Genomic DNA, 22,929 nt, shown 5'->3' on the forward strand with positions numbered 1-22,929 from the left:
CCTCTGTTGTCCATCTTCGTCGGTTTCAGAGGGTAGATTTCTCACTGTTGCTTTTTTGCCAGGTCTGCACGCCCTTGTGTTTTTTTTCTGCTTAAAGGTTGCAACCTGAGCTAGCTTCTTTTGCCCATGTTCCTCAGTTTCAGAGGGTGGATTTCTCAGTGTTGCCTTTTCCCCAGCTCCCCACGCCCTTGTGTGTTTCTTTTGCTTAAAGATTGCCACCTGAAGCCAGCCTCTCTTGCCCATCTTCCTCAGTTTCAGAGGGTAGATATTTCAGGGTTGCTTTTTCCCCAGGTCTCCACGCCTTTGGGTTTTGTTTTTGCTTAACGAGTGCCACCTGAGCTAGCCTCTCTTGCCCATGTTCCTCAGTTTCAGAGGGTAGATATTTCAGGGTTGCTTTGTCCCCAGGGCTCCACGCCTTTGTGCTTTGTTTTTGCTTAAGGATTGCCACCTGAGGTAGCCTCTCTTGCCCATGTTCCTCAGTTTCAGAGGGTGGATTTCTCCGTGTTGCTTTTTCCCCAGGTCTCCACGCCCTTGTGTGTTTCTTTTGCTTAAAGATTGCCACCTGAGCTAGCCTCTGTTGCCCATCTTCGTCCGTTTCAGAGGGTGGATTTCTCAGTGTTGCCTTTTCGCCAGCTCCCCACGCCCTTGTGTGTTTCTTTTGCTTAAAGATTGTCACCTGAGCTAGGCACTGTTGCCCTGCTTCCTCAGTTTCAGAGGGTACCTTTTTCAGGGTTGCTTTTTGACCGGGTCTCCTCGCCATTGTATTTTTTTATTTTATTTTTTTTGCTTAAAGATTGCCACCTGAGCTAGCCTCTGTTGCGCTTCTTTCTCAGTTCTAGAGGGTAGATTTCTCCGTGTTGCTTTTTCCCCAGGTCTCCACGCACTTCCTTTTATTTTTCCTTAAAAATTGCCACCTGAGCTAGCCTCTGTTGTCCATCTTCGTCGGTTTCAGAGGGTAGATTTCTCACTGTTGCTTTTTTGCCAGGTCTGCACGCCCTTGTGTTTTTTTTCTGCTTAAAGGTTGCAACCTGAGCTAGCTTCTTTTGCCCATGTTCCTCAGTTTCAGAGGGTGGATTTCTCCGTGTTGCTTTTTCCCCAGGCCTCCACGCCCTTGTGTGTTTCTTTTGCTTAACGATTGCCACCTGAGCTAGCCTCTGTTGCCCATCTTCGTCCGTTTCAGAGGGTGGATTTCTCAGTGTTGCCTTTTCCCCAGCTCCCCACGCCCTTGTGTGTTTCTTTTGCTTAAAGATTGCCACCTGAAGCCAGCCTCTCTTGCCCATCTTCCTCAGTTTCAGAGGGTAGATATTTCAGGGTTGCTTTGTCCCCAGGGCTCCACGCCTTTGTGCTTTGTTTTTGCTTAAGGATTGCCACCTGAGGTAGCCTCTCTTGCCCATCTTCCTCAGTTTCAGAGGGTGGATTTCTCCGTGTTGCTTTTTCCCCAGGTCTCCACGCCCTTGTGTGTTTCTTTTGCTTAAAGATTGCCACCTGAGCTAGCCTCTGTTGCCCATCTTCGTCCGTTTCAGAGGGTGGATTTCTCAGTGTTGCCTTTTCGCCAGCTCCCCACGCCCTTGTGTGTTTCTTTTGCTTAAAGATTGTCACCTGAGCTAGGCACTGTTGCCCTGCTTCCTCAGTTTCAGAGGGTACCTTTTTCAGGGTTGCTTTTTGACCGGGTCTCCTCGCCATTGTATTTTTTTATTTTATTTTTTTTGCTTAAAGATTGCCACCTGAGCTAGCCTCTGTTGCGCTTCTTTCTCAGTTCTAGAGGGTAGATTTCTCCGTGTTGCTTTTTCCCCAGGTCTCCACGCACTTCCTTTTATTTTTCCTTAAAAATTGCCACCTGAGCTAGCCCCTGTTGTCCATCTTCGTCGGTTTCAGAGGGTAGATTTCTCACTGTTGCTTTTTTGCCAGGTCTGCACGCCCTTGTGTTTTTTTTCTGCTTAAAGGTTGCAACCTGAGCTAGCTTCTTTTGCCCATGTTCCTCAGTTTCAGAGGGTGGATTTCTCCGTGTTGCTTTTTCCCCAGGCCTCCACGCCCTTGTGTGTTTCTTTTGCTTAACGATTGCCACCTGAGCTAGCCTCTGTTGCCCATCTTCGTCCGTTTCAGAGGGTGGATTTCTCAGTGTTGCCTTTTCCCCAGCTCCCCACGCCCTTGTGTGTTTCTTTTGCTTAAAGATTGCCACCTGAAGCCAGCCTCTCTTGCCCATCTTCCTCAGTTTCAGAGGGTAGATATTTCAGGGTTGCTTTTTCCCCAGGTCTCCACGCCTTTGGGTTTTGTTTTTGCTTAACGATTGCCACCTGAGCTAGCCTCTCTTGCCCATGTTCCTCAGTTTCAGAGGGTAGATATTTCAGGGTTGCTTTGTCCCCAGGGCTCCACGCCTTTGTGCTTTGTTTTTGCTTAAGGATTGCCACCAGAGGTAGCCTCTCTTGCCCATCTTCCTCAGTTTCAGAGGGTGGATTTCTCCGTGTTGCTTTTTCCCCAGGTCTCCACGCCCTTGTGTGTTTCTTTTGCTTAAAGATTGCCACCTGAGCTAGCCTCTGTTGCCCATCTTCGTCCGTTTCAGAGGGTGGATTTCTCAGTGTTGCCTTTTCGCCAGCTCCCCACGCCCTTGTGTGTTTCTTTTGCTTAAAGATTGTCACCTGAGCTAGGCACTGTTGCCCTGCTTCCTCAGTTTCAGAGGGTACCTTTTTCAGGGTTGCTTTTTCACCGGGTCTCCTCGCCATTGTATTTTTTTATCTTATTTTTTTTGCTTAAAGATTGCCACCTGAGCTAGCCTCTGTTGCGCTTCTTTCTCAGTTCTAGAGGGTAGATTTCTCCGTGTTGCTTTTTCCCCAGGTCTCCACGCACTTCCTTTTATTTTTCCTTAAAAATTGCCACCTGAGCTAGCCTCTGTTGTCCATCTTCGTCGGTTTCAGAGGGTAGATTTCTCACTGTTGCTTTTTTGCCAGGTCTGCACGCCCTTGTGTTTTTTTTCTGCTTAAAGGTTGCAACCTGAGCTAGCTTCTTTTGCCCATGTCCCTCAGTTTCAGAGGGTGGATTTCTCCGTGTTGCTTTTTCCCCAGGCCTCCACGCCCTTGTGTGTTTCTTTTGCTTAAAGATTGCCACCTGAAGCCAGCCTCTCTTGCCCATCTTCCTCAGTTTCAGAGGGTAGATATTTCAGGGTTGCTTTTTCCCCAGGTCTCCACGCCTTTGTGTTTTGTTTTTGCTTAACGATTGCCACCTGAGCTAGCCTCTCTTGCCCATGTTCCTCAGTTTCAGAGGGTAGATATTTCAGGGTTGCTTTGTCCCCAGGGCTCCACGCCTTTGTGCTTTGTTTTTGCTTAAGGATTGCCACCTGAGGTAGCCTCTCTTGCCCATCTTCCTCAGTTTCAGAGGGTGGATTTCTCCGTGTTGCTTTTTCCCCAGGTCTCCACGCCCTTGTGTGTTTCTTTTGCTTAAAGATTGCCACCTGAAGCCAGCCTCTCTTGCCCATCTTCCTCAGTTTCAGAGGGTAGATATTTCAGGGTTGCTTTTTCCCCAGGTCTCCACGCCCTTGTGTGTTTCTTTTGCTTAAAGATTGTCACCTGAGCTAGGCACTGTTGCCCTGCTTCCTCAGTTTCAGAGGGTACCTTTTTCAGGGTTGCTTTTTGACCGGGTCTCCTCGCCATTGTATTTTTTTATCTTATTTTTTTTGCTTAAAGATTGCCACCTGAGCTAGCCTCTGTTGCGCTTCTTTCTCAGTTCTAGAGGGTAGATTTCTCCGTGTTGCTTTTTCCCCAGGTCTCCACGCACTTCCTTTTATTTTTCCTTAAAAATTGCCACCTGAGCTAGCCTCTGTTGTCCATCTTCGTCGGTTTCAGAGGGTAGATTTCTCACTGTTGCTTTTTTGCCAGGTCTGCACGCCCTTGTGTTTTTTTTCTGCTTAAAGGTTGCAACCTGAGCTAGCTTCTTTTGCCCATGTTCCTCAGTTTCAGAGGGTGGATTTCTCAGTGTTGCCTTTTCCCCAGCTCCCCACGCCCTTGTGTGTTTCTTTTGCTTAAAGATTGCCACCTGAAGCCAGCCTCTCTTGCCCATCTTCCTCAGTTTCAGAGGGTAGATATTTCAGGGTTGCTTTTTCCCCAGGTCTCCACGCCTTTGGGTTTTGTTTTTGCTTAACGAGTGCCACCTGAGCTAGCCTCTCTTGCCCATGTTCCTCAGTTTCAGAGGGTAGATATTTCAGGGTTGCTTTGTCCCCAGGGCTCCACGCCTTTGTGCTTTGTTTTTGCTTAAGGATTGCCACCTGAGGTAGCCTCTCTTGCCCATCTTCCTCAGTTTCAGAGGGTGGATTTCTCCGTGTTGCTTTTTCCCCAGGTCTCCACGCCCTTGTGTGTTTCTTTTGCTTAAAGATTGCCACCTGAGCTAGCCTCTGTTGCCCATCTTCGTCCGTTTCAGAGGGTGGATTTCTCAGTGTTGCCTTTTCGCCAGCTCCCCACGCCCTTGTGTGTTTCTTTTGCTTAAAGATTGTCACCTGAGCTAGGCACTGTTGCCCTGCTTCCTCAGTTTCAGAGGGTACCTTTTTCAGGGTTGCTTTTTGACCGGGTCTCCTCGCCATTGTATTTTTTTATTTTATTTTTTTTGCTTAAAGATTGCCACCTGAGCTAGCCTCTGTTGCGCTTCTTTCTCAGTTCTAGAGGGTAGATTTCTCCGTGTTGCTTTTTCCCCAGGTCTCCACGCACTTCCTTTTATTTTTCCTTAAAAATTGCCACCTGAGCTAGCCTCTGTTGTCCATCTTCGTCGGTTTCAGAGGGTAGATTTCTCACTGTTGCTTTTTTGCCAGGTCTGCACGCCCTTGTGTTTTTTTCTGCTTAAAGGTTGCAACCTGAGCTAGCTTCTTTTGCCCATGTTCCTCAGTTTCAGAGGGTGGATTTCTCCGTGTTGCTTTTTCCCCAGGCCTCCACGCCCTTGTGTGTTTCTTTTGCTTAACGATTGCCACCTGAGCTAGCCTCTGTTGCCCATCTTCGTCCGTTTCAGAGGGTGGATTTCTCAGTGTTGCCTTTTCCCCAGCTCCCCACGCCCTTGTGTGTTTCTTTTGCTTAAAGATTGCCACCTGAAGCCAGCCTCTCTTGCCCATCTTCCTCAGTTTCAGAGGGTAGATATTTCAGGGTTGCTTTTTCCCCAGGTCTCCACGCCTTTGGGTTTTGTTTTTGCTTAACGAGTGCCACCTGAGCTAGCCTCTCTTGCCCATGTTCCTCAGTTTCAGAGGGTAGATATTTCAGGGTTGCTTTGTCCCCAGGGCTCCACGCCTTTGTGCTTTGTTTTTGCTTAAGGATTGCCACCTGAGGTAGCCTCTCTTGCCCATGTTCCTCAGTTTCAGAGGGTGGATTTCTCCGTGTTGCTTTTTCCCCAGGTCTCCACGCCCTTGTGTGTTTCTTTTGCTTAAAGATTGCCACCTGAGCTAGCCTCTGTTGCCCATCTTCGTCCGTTTCAGAGGGTGGATTTCTCAGTGTTGCCTTTTCGCCAGCTCCCCACGCCCTTGTGTGTTTCTTTTGCTTAAAGATTGTCACCTGAGCTAGGCACTGTTGCCCTGCTTCCTCAGTTTCAGAGGGTACCTTTTTCAGGGTTGCTTTTTGACCGGGTCTCCTCGCCATTGTATTTTTTTATTTTATTTTTTTTGCTTAATGATTGCCACCTGAGCTAGCCTCTGTTGCGCTTCTTTCTCAGTTCTAGAGGGTAGATTTCTCCGTGTTGCTTTTTCCCCAGGTCTCCACGCACTTCCTTTTATTTTTCCTTAAAAATTGCCACCTGAGCTAGCCTCTGTTGTCCATCTTCGTCGGTTTCAGAGGGTAGATTTCTCACTGTTGCTTTTTTGCCAGGTCTGCACGCCCTTGTGTTTTTTTTCTGCTTAAAGGTTGCAACCTGAGCTAGCTTCTTTTGCCCATGTTCCTCAGTTTCAGAGGGTGGATTTCTCCGTGTTGCTTTTTCCCCAGGCCTCCACGCCCTTGTGTGTTTCTTTTGCTTAACGATTGCCACCTGAGCTAGCCTCTGTTGCCCATCTTCGTCCGTTTCAGAGGGTGGATTTCTCAGTGTTGCCTTTTCCCCAGCTCCCCACGCCCTTGTGTGTTTCTTTTGCTTAAAGATTGCCACCTGAAGCCAGCCTCTCTTGCCCATCTTCCTCAGTTTCAGAGGGTAGATATTTCAGGGTTGCTTTTTCCCCAGGTCTCCACGCCTTTGGGTTTTGTTTTTGCTTAACGAGTGCCACCTGAGCTAGCCTCTCTTGCCCATGTTCCTCAGTTTCAGAGGGTAGATATTTCAGGGTTGCTTTGTCCCCAGGGCTCCACGCCTTTGTGCTTTGTTTTTGCTTAAGGATTGCCACCTGAGGTAGCCTCTCTTGCCCATCTTCCTCAGTTTCAGAGGGTGGATTTCTCCGTGTTGCTTTTTCCCCAGGTCTCCACGCCCTTGTGTGTTTCTTTTGCTTAAAGATTGCCACCTGAGCTAGCCTCTGTTGCCCATCTTCGTCCGTTTCAGAGGGTGGATTTCTCAGTGTTGCCTTTTCGCCAGCTCCCCACGCCCTTGTGTGTTTCTTTTGCTTAAAGATTGTCACCTGAGCTAGGCACTGTTGCCCTGCTTCCTCAGTTTCAGAGGGTACCTTTTTCAGGGTTGCTTTTTGACCGGGTCTCCTCGCCATTGTATTTTTTTATTTTATTTTTTTTGCTTAAAGATTGCCACCTGAGCTAGCCTCTGTTGCGCTTCTTTCTCAGTTCTAGAGGGTAGATTTCTCCGTGTTGCTTTTTCCCCAGGTCTCCACGCACTTCCTTTTATTTTCCCTTAAAAATTGCCACCTGAGCTAGCCTCTGTTGTCCATCTTCGTCGGTTTCAGAGGGTAGATTTCTCACTGTTGCTTTTTTGCCAGGTCTGCACGCCCTTGTGTTTTTTTTCTGCTTAAAGGTTGCAACCTGAGCTAGCTTCTTTTGCCCATGTTCCTCAGTTTCAGAGGGTGGATTTCTCCGTGTTGCTTTTTCCCCAGGCCTCCACGCCCTTGTGTGTTTCTTTTGCTTAACGATTGCCACCTGAGCTAGCCTCTGTTGCCCATCTTCGTCCGTTTCAGAGGGTGGATTTCTCAGTGTTGCCTTTTCCCCAGCTCCCCACGCCCTTGTGTGTTTCTTTTGCTTAAAGATTGTCACCTGAGCTAGGCACTGTTGCCCTGCTTCCTCAGTTTCAGAGGGTACCTTTTTCAGGGTTGCTTTTTGACCGGGTCTCCTCGCCATTGTATTTTTTTATTTTATTTTTTTTGCTTAAAGATTGCCACCTGAGCTAGCCTCTGTTGCGCTTCTTTCTCAGTTCTAGAGGGTAGATTTCTCCGTGTTGCTTTTTCCCCAGGTCTCTACGCACTTCCTTTTATTTTTCCTTAAAAATTGCCACCTGAGCTAGCCTCTGTTGTCCATCTTCGTCGGTTTCAGAGGGTAGATTTCTCACTGTTGCTTTTTTGCCAGGTCTGCACGCCCTTGTGTTTTTTTTCTGCTTAAAGGTTGCAACCTGAGCTAGCTTCCTTTGCCCATGTTCCTCAGTTTCAGAGGGTGGATTTCTCCGTGTTGCTTTTTCCCCAGGCCTCCACGCCCTTGTGTGTTTCTTTTGCTTAACGATTGCCACCTGAGCTAGCCTCTGTTGCCCATCTTCGTCCGTTTCAGAGGGTGGATTTCTCAGTGTTGCCTTTTCACCAGCTCCCCACGCCCTTGTGTGTTTCTTTTGCTTAAAGATTGCCACCTGAAGCCAGCCTCTCTTGCCCATCTTCCTCAGTTTCAGAGGGTAGATATTTCAGGGTTGCTTTTTCCCCAGGTCTCCACGCCTTTGTGCTTTGTTTTTGCTTAACGATTGCCACCTGAGCTAGCCTCTCTTGCCCATCTTCCTCAGTTTCAGAGGGTAGATATTTCAGGGTTGCTTTGTCCCCAGGGCTCCACGCCTTTGTGCTTTGTTTTTGCTTAAGGATTGCCACCTGAGGTAGCCTCTCTTGCCCATCTTCCTCAGTTTCAGAGGGTGGATTTCTCCGTGTTGCTTTTTCCCCAGGTCTCCACGCCCTTGTGTGTTTCTTTTGCTTAAAGATTGCCACCTGAGCTAGCCTCTGTTGCCCATCTTCGTCCGTTTCAGAGGGTGGATTTCTCAGTGTTGCCTTTTCGCCAGCTCCCCACGCCCTTGTGTGTTTCTTTTGCTTAAAGATTGTCACCTGAGCTAGGCACTGTTGCCCTGCTTCCTCAGTTTCAGAGGGTACCTTTTTCAGGGTTGCTTTTTGACCGGGTCTCCTCGCCATTGTATTTTTTTATTTTATTTTTTTTGCTTAAAGATTGCCACCTGAGCTAGCCTCTGTTGCGCTTCTTTCTCAGTTCTAGAGGGTAGATTTCTCCGTGTTGCTTTTTCCCCAGGTCTCCACGCACTTCCTTTTATTTTTCCTTAAAAATTGCCACCTGAGCTAGCCTCTGTTGTCCATCTTCGTCGGTTTCAGAGGGTAGATTTCTCACTGTTGCTTTTTTGCCAGGTCTGCACGCCCTTGTGTTTTTTTTCTGCTTAAAGGTTGCAACCTGAGCTAGCTTCTTTTGCCCATGTTCCTCAGTTTCAGAGGGTGGATTTCTCAGTGTTGCCTTTTCCCCAGCTCCCCACGCCCTTGTGTGTTTCTTTTGCTTAAAGATTGCCACCTGAAGCCAGCCTCTCTTGCCCATCTTCCTCAGTTTCAGAGGGTAGATATTTCAGGGTTGCTTTTTCCCCAGGTCTCCACGCCTTTGGGTTTTGTTTTTGCTTAACGAGTGCCACCTGAGCTAGCCTCTCTTGCCCATGTTCCTCAGTTTCAGAGGGTAGATATTTCAGGGTTGCTTTGTCCCCAGGGCTCCACGCCTTTGTGCTTTGTTTTTGCTTAAGGATTGCCACGTGAGGTAGCCTCTCTTGCCCATCTTCCTCAGTTTCAGAGGGTGGATTTCTCCGTGTTGCTTTTTCCCCAGGTCTCCACGCCCTTGTGTGTTTCTTTTGCTTAAAGATTGCCACCTGAGCTAGCCTCTGTTGCCCATCTTCGTCCGTTTCAGAGGGTGGATTTCTCAGTGTTGCCTTTTCGCCAGCTCCCCACGCCCTTGTGTGTTTCTTTTGCTTAAAGATTGTCACCTGAGCTAGGCACTGTTGCCCTGCTTCCTCAGTTTCAGAGGGTACCTTTTTCAGGGTTGCTTTTTGACCGGGTCTCCTCGCCATTGTATTTTTTTATTTTATTTTTTTTGCTTAAAGATTGCCACCTGAGCTAGCCTCTGTTGCGCTTCTTTCTCAGTTCTAGAGGGTAGATTTCTCCGTGTTGCTTTTTCCCCAGGTCTCCACGCACTTCCTTTTATTTTTCCTTAAAAATTGCCACCTGAGCTAGCCTCTGTTGTCCATCTTCGTCGGTTTCAGAGGGTAGATTTCTCACTGTTGCTTTTTTGCCAGGTCTGCACGCCCTTGTGTTTTTTTTCTGCTTAAAGGTTGCAACCTGAGCTAGCTTCTTTTGCCCATGTTCCTCAGTTTCAGAGGGTGGATTTCTCAGTGTTGCCTTTTCCCCAGCTCCCCACGCCCTTGTGTGTTTCTTTTGCTTAAAGATTGCCACCTGAAGCCAGCCTCTCTTGCCCATCTTCCTCAGTTTCAGAGGGTAGATATTTCAGGGTTGCTTTTTCCCCAGGTCTCCACGCCTTTGGGTTTTGTTTTTGCTTAACGAGTGCCACCTGAGCTAGCCTCTCTTGCCCATGTTCCTCAGTTTCAGAGGGTAGATATTTCAGGGTTGCTTTGTCCCCAGGGCTCCACGCCTTTGTGCTTTGTTTTTGCTTAAGGATTGCCACCTGAGGTAGCCTCTCTTGCCCATCTTCCTCAGTTTCAGAGGGTGGATTTCTCCGTGTTGCTTTTTCCCCAGGTCTCCACGCCCTTGTGTGTTTCTTTTGCTTAAAGATTGCCACCTGAGCTAGCCTCTGTTGCCCATCTTCGTCCGTTTCAGAGGGTGGATTTCTCAGTGTTGCCTTTTCGCCAGCTCCCCACGCCCTTGTGTGTTTCTTTTGCTTAAAGATTGTCACCTGAGCTAGGCACTGTTGCCCTGCTTCCTCAGTTTCAGAGGGTACCTTTTTCAGGGTTGCTTTTTGACCGGGTCTCCTCGCCATTGTATTTTTTTATTTTATTTTTTTTGCTTAAAGATTGCCACCTGAGCTAGCCTCTGTTGCGCTTCTTTCTCAGTTCTAGAGGGTAGATTTCTCCGTGTTGCTTTTTCCCCAGGTCTCCACGCACTTCCTTTTATTTTTCCTTAAAAATTGCCACCTGAGCTAGCCTCTGTTGTCCATCTTCGTCGGTTTCAGAGGGTAGATTTCTCACTGTTGCTTTTTTGCCAGGTCTGCACGCCCTTGTGTTTTTTTTCTGCTTAAAGGTTGCAACCTGAGCTAGCTTCTTTTGCCCATGTTCCTCAGTTTCAGAGGGTGGATTTCTCCGTGTTGCTTTTTCCCCAGGCCTCCACGCCCTTGTGTGTTTCTTTTGCTTAACGATTGCCACCTGAGCTAGCCTCTGTTGCCCATCTTCGTCCGTTTCAGAGGGTGGATTTCTCAGTGTTGCCTTTTCCCCAGCTCCCCACGCCCTTGTGTGTTTCTTTTGCTTAAAGATTGCCACCTGAAGCCAGCCTCTCTTGCCCATCTTCCTCAGTTTCAGAGGGTAGATATTTCAGGGTTGCTTTTTCCCCAGGTGTCCACGCCTTTGGGTTTTGTTTTTGCTTAACGATTGCCACCTGAGCTAGCCTCTCTTGCCCATCTTCCTGAGTTTCAGAGGGTCGATATCTCCGTGTTGCTGTTTCCCCAGGTCTCCACGCCCTTGTGTGTTTCTTTTGCTTAACGTTTGCCACCTGAAGCCAGCCTCTCTTGCCCATCTTCCTCAGTTTCAGAGGGTAGATATTTCAGGGTTGCTTTTTGCCAGGTCTCCACGCCTTTGTGTTTTGTTTTTGCTTAACGAGTGCCACCTGATCTAGCCTCTCTTGCCCATGTTCCTCAGTTTCAGAGGGTAGATATTTCAGGGTTGCTTTGTCCCCAGAGCTCCACGCCTTTGTGCTTTGTTTTTGCTTAAGGATTGCCACCTGAGCTAGCCTCTCTTGCCCATCTTCCTCAGTTTCAGAGGGTGGATTTCTCCGTGTTGCTTTTTCCCCAGGTCTCCACGCCCTTGTGTGTTTCTTTTGCTTAAAGATTGCCACCTGAGCTAGCCTCTGTTGCCCATCTTCGTCCGTTTCAGAGGGTGGATTTCTCAGTGTTGCCTTTTCGCCAGCTCCCCACGCCCTTCTGTGTTTCTTTTGCTTAAAGATTGCCACCTGAAGCCAGCCTCTCTTGCCCATCTTCCTCAGTTTCAGAGGGTAGATATTTCAGGGTTGCTTTTTCCCCAGGTCTCCACGCCTTTGCTTTTGTTTTTGCTTAACGATTGCCACCTGAGCTAGCCTCTCTTGCCCATCTTCCTGAGTTTCAGAGGGTCGATATCTCCGTGTTGCTGTTTCCTCAGGTCTCCACGCCCTTGTGTGTTTCTTTTGCTTAACGTTTGCCACCTGAAGCCAGCCTCTCTTGCCCATGTTCCTCAGTTTCAGAGGGTGGATTTCTCCGTGTTGCTTTTTCCCCAGGTCTCCACGCACTTCCTTTCATTTTTCCTTAAAAATTGCCACCTGAGCTAGCCTCTGTTGCCCATCTTCGTCCGTTTCAGAGGGTGGATTTCTCAGTGTTGCCTTTTCGCCAGCTCCCCACGCCCTTGTGTGTTTCTTTTGCTTAAAGATTGTCACCTGAGCTAGGCACTGTTGCCCTGCTTCCTCAGTTTCAGAGGGTACCTTTTTCAGGGTTGCTTTTTCACCGGGTCTCCTCGCCATTGTATTTTTTTATCTTATTTTTTTTGCTTAAAGATTGCCACCTGAGCTAGCCTCTGTTGCGCATCTTTCTCAGTTCTAGAGGGTAGATTTCTCCGTGTTGCTTTTTCCCCAGGTCTCCACGCACTTGTGTGTTTCTTTTGCTTAACGATTGCCACCTGAGCTAGCCTCTGTTGCCCATCTTCGTCGGTTTCAGAGGGTAGATTTCTCACTGTTGCTTTTTTGCCAGGTCTGCACGCCCTTGTGTTTTTTTTTCTGCTTAAAGGTTGCAACCTGAGCTAGCTTCTTTTGCCCATGTCCCTCAGTTTCAGAGGGTGGATTTCTCCGTGTTGCTTTTTCCCCAGGCCTCCACGCCCTTGTGTGTTTCTTTTGCTTAACGATTGCCACCTGAGCTAGCCTCTGTTGCCCATCTTCGTCCGTTTCAGAGGGTGGATTTCTCAGTGTTGCCTTTTCCCCAGCTCCCCACGCCCATGTGTGTTTCTTTTGCTTAAAGATTGTCACCTGAGCTAGGCACTGTTGCCCTGCTTCCTCAGTTTCAGAGGGTACCTTTTTCAGGGTTGCTTTTTCACCGGGTCTCCTCGCCATTGTATTTTTTTATCTTATTTTTTTTGCTTAAAGATTGCCACCTGAGCTAGCCTCTGTTGCGCTTCTTTCTCAGTTCTAGAGGGTAGATTTCTCCGTGTTGCTTTTTCCCCAGGTCTCCACGCACTTCCTTTTATTTTTCCTTAAAAATTGCCACCTGAGCTAGCCTCTGTTGTCCATCTTCGTCGGTTTCAGAGGGTAGATTTCTCACTGTTGCTTTTTTGCCAGGTCTGCACGCCCTTGTGTTTTTTTTCTGCTTAAAGGTTGCAACCTGAGCTAGCTTCTTTTGCCCATGTCCCTCAGTTTCAGAGGGTGGATTTCTCCGTGTTGCTTTTTCCCCAGGCCTCCACGCCCTTGTGTGTTTCTTTTGCTTAACGATTGCCACCTGAGCTAGCCTCTGTTGCCCATCTTCGTCCGTTTCAGAGGGTGGATTTCTCAGTGTTGCCTTTTCCCCAGCTCCCCACGCCCTTGTGTGTTTCTTTTGCTTAAAGATTGCCACCTGAAGCCAGCCTCTCTTGCCCATCTTCCTCAGTTTCAGAGGGTACCTTTTTCAGGGTTGCTTTTTCACCGGGTCTCCTCGCCATTGTATTTTTTTATCTTATTTTTTTTGCTTAAAGATTGCCACCTGAGCTAGCCTCTGTTGCGCTTCTTTCTCAGTTCTAGAGGGTAGATTTCTCCGTGTTGCTTTTTCCCCAGGTCTCCACGCACTTCCTTTTATTTTTCCTTAAAAATTGCCACCTGAGCTAGCCTCTGTTGTCCATCTTCGTCGGTTTCAGAGGGTAGATTTCTCACTGTTGCTTTTTTGCCAGGTCTGCACGCCCTTGTGTTTTTTTTCTGCTTAAAGGTTGCAACCTGAGCTAGCTTCTTTTGCCCATGTCCCTCAGTTTCAGAGGGTGGATTTCTCCGTGTTGCTTTTTCCCCAGGCCTCCACGCCCTTGTGTGTTTCTTTTGCTTAACGATTGCCACCTGAGCTAGCCTCTGTTGCCCATCTTCGTCCGTTTCAGAGGGTGGATTTCTCAGTGTTGCCTTTTCCCCAGCTCCCCACGCCCTTGTGTGTTTCTTTTGCTTAAAGATTGTCACCTGAGCTAGGCACTGTTGCCCTGCTTCCTCAGTTTCAGAGGGTACCTTTTTCAGGGTTGCTTTTTCACCGGGTCTCCTCGCCATTGTATTTTTTTATCTTATTTTTTTTGCTTAAAGATTGCCACCTGAGCTAGCCTCTGTTGCGCTTCTTTCTCAGTTCTAGAGGGTAGATTTCTCCGTGTTGCTTTTTCCCCAGGTCTCCACGCACTTCCTTTTATTTTTCCTTAAAAATTGCCACCTGAGCTAGCCTCTGTTGTCCATCTTCGTCGGTTTCAGAGGGTAGATTTCTCACTGTTGCTTTTTTGCCAGGTCTGCACGCCCTTGTGTTTTTTTTTCTGCTTAAAGGTTGCAACCTGAGCTAGCTTCTTTTGCCCATGTCCCTCAGTTTCAGAGGGTGGATTTCTCCGTGTTGCTTTTTCCCCAGGCCTCCACGCCCTTGTGTGTTTCTTTTGCTTAATGATTGCCACCTGAGCTAGCCTCTGTTGCCCATCTTCGTCCGTTTCAGAGGGTGGATTTCTCAGTGTTGCCTTTTCCCCAGCTCCCCACGCCCTTGTGTGTTTCTTTTGCTTAAAGATTGTCACCTGAGCTAGGCACTGTTGCCCTGCTTCCTCAGTTTCAGAGGGTACCTTTTTCAGGGTTGCTTTTTCACCGGGTCTCCTCGCCATTGTATTTTTTTATCTTATTTTTTTTGCTTAAAGATTGCCACCTGAGCTAGCCTCTGTTGCGCTTCTTTCTCAGTTCTAGAGGGTAGATTTCTCCGTGTTGCTTTTTCCCCAGGTCTCCACGCACTTCCTTTTATTTTTCCTTAAAAATTGCCACCTGAGCTAGCCTCTGTTGTCCATCTTCGTCGGTTTCAGAGGGTAGATTTCTCACTGTTGCTTTTTTGCCAGGTCTGCACGCCCTTGTGTTTTTTTTCTGCTTAAAGGTTGCAACCTGAGCTAGCTTCTTTTGCCCATGTCCCTCAGTTTCAGAGGGTGGATTTCTCCGTGTTGCTTTTTCCCCAGGCCTCCACGCCCTTGTGTGTTTCTTTTGCTTAACGATTGCCACCTGAGCTAGCCTCTGTTGCCCATCTTCGTCCGTTTCAGAGGGTGGATTTCTCAGTGTTGCCTTTTCCCCAGCTCCCCACGCCCTTGTGTGTTTCTTTTGCTTAAAGATTGTCACCTGAGCTAGGCACTGTTGCCCTGCTTCCTCAGTTTCAGAGGGTACCTTTTTCAGGGTTGCTTTTTCACCGGGTCTCCTCGCCATTGTATTTTTTTATCTTATTTTTTTTGCTTAAAGATTGCCACCTGAGCTAGCCTCTGTTGCGCTTCTTTCTCAGTTCTAGAGGGTAGATTTCTCCGTGTTGCTTTTTCCCCAGGTCTCCACGCACTTCCTTTTATTTTTCCTTAAAAATTGCCACCTGAGCTAGCCTCTGTTGTCCATCTTCGTCGGTTTCAGAGGGTAGATTTCTCACTGTTGCTTTTTTGCCAGGTCTGCACGCCCTTGTGTTTTTTTTTCTGCTTAAAGGTTGCAACCTGAGCTAGCTTCTTTTGCCCATGTCCCTCAGTTTCAGAGGGTGGATTTCTCCGTGTTGCTTTTTCCCCAGGCCTCCACGCCCTTGTGTGTTTCTTTTGCTTAATGATTGCCACCTGAGCTAGCCTCTGTTGCCCATCTTCGTCCGTTTCAGAGGGTGGATTTCTCAGTGTTGCCTTTTCGCCAGCTCCCCACGCCCATGTGTGTTTCTTTTGCTTAAAGATTGTCACCTGAGCTAGGCACTGTTGCCCTGCTTCCTCAGTTTCAGAGGGTACCTTTTTCAGGGTTGCTTTTTCACCGGGTCTCCTCGCCATTGTATTTTTTTATCTTATTTTTTTTGCTTAAAGATTGCCACCTGAGCTAGCCTCTGTTGCGCTTCTTTCTCAGTTCTAGAGGGTAGATTTCTCCGTGTTGCTTTTTCCCCAGGTCTCCACGCACTTCCTTTTATTTTTCCTTAAAAATTGCCACCTGAGCTAGCCTCTGTTGTCCATCTTCGTCGGTTTCAGAGGGTAGATTTCTCACTGTTGCTTTTTTGCCAGGTCTGCACGCCCTTGTGTTTTTTTTCTGCTTAAAGGTTGCAACCTGAGCTAGCTTCTTTTGCCCATGTCCCTCAGTTTCAGAGGGTGGATTTCTCCGTGTTGCTTTTTCCCCAGGCCTCCACGCCCTTGTGTGTTTCTTTTGCTTAACGATTGCCACCTGAGCTAGCCTCTGTTGCCCATCTTCGTCCGTTTCAGAGGGTGGATTTCTCAGTGTTGCCTTTTCCCCAGCTCCCCACGCCCTTGTGTGTTTCTTTTGCTTAAAGATTGCCACCTGAAGCCAGCCTCTCTTGCCCATCTTCCTCAGTTTCAGAGGGTACCTTTTTCAGGGTTGCTTTTTCACCGGGTCTCCTCGCCATTGTATTTTTTTATCTTATTTTTTTTGCTTAAAGATTGCCACCTGAGCTAGCCTCTGTTGCGCTTCTTTCTCAGTTCTAGAGGGTAGATTTCTCCGTGTTGCTTTTTCCCCAGGTCTCCACGCACTTCCTTTTATTTTTCCTTAAAAATTGCCACCTGAGCTAGCCTCTGTTGTCCATCTTCGTCGGTTTCAGAGGGTAGATTTCTCACTGTTGCTTTTTTGCCAGGTCTGCACGCCCTTGTGTTTTTTTTCTGCTTAAAGGTTGCAACCTGAGCTAGCTTCTTTTGCCCATGTCCCTCAGTTTCAGAGGGTGGATTTCTCCGTGTTGCTTTTTCCCCAGGCCTCCACGCCCTTGTGTGTTTCTTTTGCTTAACGATTGCCACCTGAGCTAGCCTCTGTTGCCCATCTTCGTCCGTTTCAGAGGGTGGATTTCTCAGTGTTGCCTTTTCCCCAGCTCCCCACGCCCTTGTGTGTTTCTTTTGCTTAAAGATTGTCACCTGAGCTAGGCACTGTTGCCCTGCTTCCTCAGTTTCAGAGGGTACCTTTTTCAGGGTTGCTTTTTCACCGGGTCTCCTCGCCATTGTATTTTTTTATCTTATTTTTTTTGCTTAAAGATTGCCACCTGAGCTAGCCTCTGTTGCGCTTCTTTCTCAGTTCTAGAGGGTAGATTTCTCCGTGTTGCTTTTTCCCCAGGTCTCCACGCACTTCCTTTTATTTTTCCTTAAAAATTGCCCCCTGAGCTAGCCTCTGTTGTCCATCTTCGTCGGTTTCAGAGGGTAGATTTCTCACTGTTGCTTTTTTGCCAGGTCTGCACGCCCTTGTGTTTTTTTTTCTGCTTAAAGGTTGCAACCTGAGCTAGCTTCTTTTGCCCATGTCCCTCAGTTTCAGAGGGTGGATTTCTCCGTGTTGCTTTTTCCCCAGGCCTCCACGCCCTTGTGTGTTTCTTTTGCTTAATGATTGCCACCTGAGCTAGCCTCTGTTGCCCATCTTCGTCCGTTTCAGAGGGTGGATTTCTCAGTGTTGCCTTTTCGCCAGCTCCCCACGCCCATGTGTGTTTCTTTTGCTTAAAGATTGTCACCTGAGCTAGGCACTGTTGCCCTGCTTCCTCAGTTTCAGAGGGTACCTTTTTCAGGGTTGCTTTTTCACCGGGTCTCCTCGCCATTGTATTTTTTTATCTTATTTTTTTTGCTTAAAGATTGCCACCTGAGCTAGCCTCTGTTGCGCTTCTTTCTCAGTTCTAGAGGGTAGATTTCTCCGTGTTGCTTTTTCCCCAGGTCTCCACGCACTTCCTTTTATTTTTCCTTAAAAATTGCCACCTGAGCTAGCCTCTGTTGTCCATCTTCGTCGGTTTCAGAGGGTAGATTTCTCACTGTTGCTTTTTTGCCAGGTCTGCACGCCCTTGTGTTTTTTTTCTGCTTAAAGGTTGCAACCTGAGCTAGCTTCTTTTGCCCATGTCCCTCAGTTTCAGAGGGTGGATTTCTCCGTGTTGCTTTTTCCCCAGGCCTCCACGCCCTTGTGTGTTTCTTTTGCTTAACGATTGCCACCTGAGCTAGCCTCTGTTGCCCATCTTCGTCCGTTTCAGAGGGTGGATTTCTCAGTGTTGCCTTTTCCCCAGCTCCCCACGCCCTTGTGTGTTTCTTTTGCTTAAAGATTGCCACCTGAAGCCAGCCTCTCTTGCCCATCTTCCTCAGTTTCAGAGGGTAGATATTTCAGGGTTGCTTTTTCCCCAGGTCTCCACGCCTTTGGGTTTTGTTTTTGCTTAACGATTGCCACCTGAGCTAGCCTCTCTTGCCCATCTTCCTGAGTTTCAGAGGGTCGATATCTCCGTGTTGCTGTTTCCCCAGGTCTCCACGCCCTTGTGTGTTTCTTTTGCTTAACGTTTGCCACCTGAAGCCAGCCTCTCTTGCCCATCTTCCTCAGTTTCAGAGGGTAGATATTTCAGGGTTGCTTTTTCCCCAGGTCTCCACGCCTTTGTGTTTTGTTTTTGCTTAACGAGTGCCACCTGAGCTAGCCTCTCTTGCCCATGTTCCTCAGTTTCAGAGGGTAGATATTTCAGGGTTGCTTTGTCCCCAGGGCTCCACGCCTTTGTGCTTTGTTTTTGCTTAAGGATTGCCACCTGAGGTAGCCTCTCTTGCCCATCTTCCTCAGTTTCAGAGGGTGGATTTCTCCGTGTTGCTTTTTCCCCAGGTCTCCACGCCCTTGTGTGTTTCTTTTGCTTAACGATTGCCACCTGAGCTAGCCTCTGTTGCCCATCTTCGTCCGTTTCAGAGGGTGGATTTCTCAGTGTTGCCTTTTCGCCAGCTCCCCACGCCCATGTGTGTTTCTTTTGCTTAAAGATTGTCACCTGAGCTAGGCACTGTTGCCCTGCTTCCTCAGTTTCAGAGGGTACCTTTTTCAGGGTTGCTTTTTCACCGGGTCTCCTCGCCATTGTATTTTTTTATCTTATTTTTTTTGCTTAAAGATTGCCACCTGAGCTAGCCTCTGTTGCGCTTCTTTCTCAGTTCTAGAGGGTAGATTTCTCCGTGTTGCTTTTTCCCCAGGTCTCCACGCACTTCCTTTCATTTTTCCTTAAAAATTGCCACCTGAGCTAGCCCCTGTTGCCCATCTTCGTCGGTTTCAGAGGGTAGATTTCTCAGTGTTGATTTTTCCCCATTTCTCCACGCCCTCGTGCTTTTTTTTTTTTATTTCCTTAAATGTCGGCGCCTGAGCTAGCTTCTTTTGCCCATCTTCGTCAGTTTCTGCGGGTAGACTCTCCGCCTGCCTTCGACAGGCCCTCTGGACTGGAAAGCTTTCCTCCTCCCGTCATCACGGTCCTTCTCGGATGACGTGCCTGGTTTCGGTTTGACCGTCCCCGCCCGCCCTGATTTTCTAAGTCCTCCCGGGAACCCCGGGGGCGCTCCAGCCGCTCCGGGAAGCGGCGGCCTCCCGGCCGCACCGGCCCAGCCCGGCCCGGGCCGCCCCCTGGCCTCTCTGGGGGGAACTCTCCCCTTCCCCTTCCCGGTGATCGCCCGAGAAACCTTTTCCGAGTCCCCCTCCTGCGGCTGGGGCTGCGCCTTGGCGGCCGGGAGCCCGCGGGCGGACGCCCCGGGGCCGCACTGGGCCGGGAGGCTGGGTCCGAGGGGGCTCCGGGACGGGATCGGGCGGCCCGGCGGCCCGGCTGTGCTCCCCGGCGGGCCCGCGCTCCGGCTCCGTCCCGCTGAGGCGGTCGTCGGTCGCCGGGTGCCACCTGGCGGCCGCTTTTATATCGTCTCTTTCCTCCGGAGCTCCGGCGACGCGGGCCAAGGGACGGGACTCGGCCGCGGTGACCGAGGCAGAGTCCCGGGAGGCCGGCGTCGCTGGCGGGATCTGGCCCGGTGGCGCCGGGGCGTGAGCGCGACGCCCGCTCGCCGGAGATTGGAGGTGCAGGCTACTGAGGGAGGTGGCTGTCGCCGCGCCGCCCGGTGCCGGCCGGGGTGTGGGGCCTCCCGGACGGGTCGACCAGCAGCCGCCGGTGCCCCTCCGTCCCCGGGAGGGGGTGGGGGGCCGCCGCGGGGGAACGGGCGAGGGAGCTCGTCCCGTGCCCGGCCGTCGTCCCGAGGGCGGCCCGGTGGTCGGGCCTTCCGCGTCGCCGATCCCCTTTCCGCGCCCCGCTCCAGAGGTGGGCGACCGGCCGGGGCCTTGCGGGGGAGGCCCGTGGAGGGCGCGACGGGCTCGGCCGCCGGGCTGGCCTTTTCCCCACTGGTCTTCCGAGTCGACCGGCTCTGGCGGTGGGGACCGGGCCCGGTCCTCGGATGCCTCCTCCTCCGTGGCAGTTTTTTTTCCAAGTCCCGCCCTGGAGAAGAGCGTGGACCGGCCCCGGGAGCCCTCGAGGGCGGGCCGGGGAGGGCGTCCCCGGCCCGGACGCGTGCCCGGGGTGGGTCCGGGCCGTCGGACCGGACTTCTCTCTCCGAGTTTCGCGGGTCGCGTCTTTGTCCGGAGGCGGGAGGGGGCCGGCTCGAGGCGTAGGTGGAGCCCCGGCTGAGGGACGGGAGCCACGGTCCCGCCCCGGGCCCGGTCGCCGGAGGCGCCTCCGCGGAATTCTTTTCTAAGTCCTGACCCGGCGACTCAGAGGGAGGGACCGACCGGTCCCGGCCCGCGCGGGCGGCCCGGGGAGGCTGTCCCCGGCTCCCCCTGCCGCCACGCTTCTGGGGTCGACCAGATGGCCCCGGGAGCTCCGGGCCTGGTGGCGATGGGGTCGTGCTTGGGGTCTGGTGGCCGTGGCCGTGATCCAGGGGTTCCCCTGGTGATCCGTGGGTGGGCCCCGTCTCCGGGCGCGGCGATTCTTGCCCCCGAATGGGTGGTTTTGTGCCGCCAGATAAGTGCTGACACGCTCTCCTCGGGTGACAGTCGCCCGAGAGCTTCCGGGTGCCTGGATGCGTGTGCGGGGAGGGCTCCGGGCTCTGGCCGAGAACCGGACGCCCGTTTCCACCCCCGCCGCTTGAGCCGCCCGCTGGGGCCTGCGCGCCGGCTCTTGTGCGTTCCAGGCGCCCCCACGACCGTGGTGCCACCTCCGGTCTCTGGTACCCGAGGGCGGCGGGGTTAGGGGCGCGGGGTCCTCTACCACGTGCACTCCCTGCCGCCGGCACCCGGGTGCGGTCGCGACTTACCCCATCCCACCGGCTCCGTGCCAGTGCGTGTCAGGCGTTCTCGTCCTGGGGTCGTCGCCCGCGCTTGCTGGAGGAGGAGAGGGGTCGGTGAGGCTGAAGCAGGCTCCTCCGCTCGCTGTCCTCGCCGGCCTTCCCTTGCTCGGGGGTCCCTCGCGTTATGCTGCCGACCGATGTGGTGATGCTGTGCTCTCCCGGGCCGGGCCTAAGCCGTGCCAGACGAGGGACGGACGTTCATGGCGAACGGGACCGCTCTTCTCGCTCTGCCCGCGGGTCCCCTCGCCCGTTCTCCCCCGCTGCGAGTGGCGTGTGGGAGGCGGCAGGGGTGCGGAATCCGGCCCGACCTCGCTCCCCCGCCCCGTGCCTCGTGGCGTGGGCGGTGTCGGGGTCTCCGTGACGCGGCGGATGCTCTGCCTGTGCCTCTTGGCTGTGTCTCGCGGGCGGCCCTCCCCGCGGTGGGGCGGGCCGTGTTGCCGCCGCGCCGCGCGCCTTCCCGGGCGCGTGAGCGCGTTCCCCAGGCCATTGGCGGTGCCCCTGGAGCGTTCCAGGTCGTCCCTCAGGCGCCCGAGGCCGAGTGGCGGTGTCGTTCCCTGTTCCCGTCGGCCTCCTCAGGTAACCACTGCGCTGGTGTGTCTGAGGAGCGGGGGGGTCGAGTCGGTAAGGGAGGCGTGCCCCTCGTCCCCCTCGGGGGGGACGGGTGCCTCGTCGCCCCCCACGGCGTGCCGTGTGGGGGCGGGCAGGCTCGGGCGCGTGCCCGCGCGTTCCCCTTGCTGGGGTTTCCCCGCGGGTGTGGGAGTGACCGTGGCGGGCCGAGCCAGCGGCGTGGCGCTGGCTCTTTGGTTGGGAGGTGCTGTTTGATCGGCACCTCCGTCCCAGTCTCTGCCTCCCTTGGTCTCTCGGCCTGAGGGGAGGCACTGACTTGGGAGCCGCACAGGGGCCTTGTAGATCCCTAGCTAAGCCCAGTGTGGCCAGAGATGGCGAGCCCGGGGCAGCGCGGGCTCGCGGCCCTGACCACGGACGCTCCGACTTGCTCTAGGCCTTACCTCTACCGCAGACCCCTCCTGCATTGCGTGGCCATGGTGTCTGTAAGCGCCTTGGTGGGCCCGATGGCGGACGATGGGCGGGGGCGACACGCCCTCGGTGAGAAAGCCTTCTCTAGCGATCCGAGAGGGTGCCTTGGGGTACCGGACCCCCCAGCCGCCGCCCCTCCTTTGCGCGTAGTAGCCACGGACGCCACCACCGTGGCGCGTGGGCAGAGCTGCTCTTTGCCTACCGCGGCCGGCGCCTCCCCCCTCCGAGTCGGGGGAGGGTCACGCCCGGCCGGGCCGTCGTCGGGCGCGGGGCCGCGCGTGTGCGCGAGCGTGCGCGTGGTTCTCCCGTCGCGCGCTGGGGCGGGGAGAGGGCCCGGCCCCGTCCGGGCTCCGCCCCGCCGCGAGCGGCTGGCTCTCCGCTCGCTCCCGTCCCGAGCCGCAGCCGGTGGTGGCGTGCGGGCATGGGTGGGGGCCGCCGCCGCTCTCGGGCGCGTTCCCTCGGGACGTGGGCCCCGGAGCAGACCAGACAGGCAGACGGGTGGCTGGGTGGACGGGGCGGCCCCCGGCGGCGGGGGCGCCTCACGTAGGCCCCGGCGGTGGGGCCGGGCCCGCGGGAGGCCGAGGGGTGGCTGAGGCCGGCCGGCGTCCCAGGCGTCGTGGGACCGCCCTCGCGTGTCGTTGGCGGTGGGATCCCGCGTGTGTTTTCCTGGTGGCCCGTCCGCGCCCGAGGCCGTCCCCGGGAGCCTTCCCGCGAGCCCGTGCTCCCTCCGTCGAGGCGCGCGCCGCGCTCCCCGCTGCCCCCGGTGCTCCCCCGCCCGGGCAGACGCCTGGCCGCGCCGCCCACCGGCCGGGACCGAAGTGGGCCTCGCCGTGCGGGTGTCGCCTCCGGCCACCGAGGCCGGTGGTGGCCCCGGGCGAAGTGCTCTCGGCTCCGGTCGGGTGGGGCCCGCGCGCCAGGCGCCCGGCGCGGGACGCTGGCGCCGTGTGCGGGAGAGCCCTGGCCGTGGCGGGGCCGAGCCCCCGTGAGCTGCGCGCGGGGCGACGGGGCCAGTCGCCGTTCTGGGCGCCGCGGGACCGCCCCTGGTGCTGGAGGCCCCTGGCGGTGAGACCCCGTGTGTGCTCCGGCGGCCGACTTGCCTCGGGAGGTTCTGTCTTCCCTCCTTCGCCCCGAGCGCGTCTCTCGGCGGGCCGCGGCCCTTCCGCCGCCGCCTCTCCGGCGCCTCGGCCCTCGCCGCCGCCGGCCTTCTCCCGAGCCCTTCCCCGTCGTCGCCTGTTCTGGCTGCCCGACCGGGGCCCCGCCCCGAGCGCGACTCGCTTCCCGGGGCCGCTGCGGCCTCCTCCGTGTCCGCCGCCGCCACCCGCGCGACGGCGACGTTGCGTGCGGGCG

This window comes from Equus asinus, chromosome 24, assembly GCF_041296235.1.
Source record: "Equus asinus isolate D_3611 breed Donkey chromosome 24, EquAss-T2T_v2, whole genome shotgun sequence".
Classification (NCBI taxonomy): domain Eukaryota; kingdom Metazoa; phylum Chordata; class Mammalia; order Perissodactyla; family Equidae; genus Equus; species Equus asinus.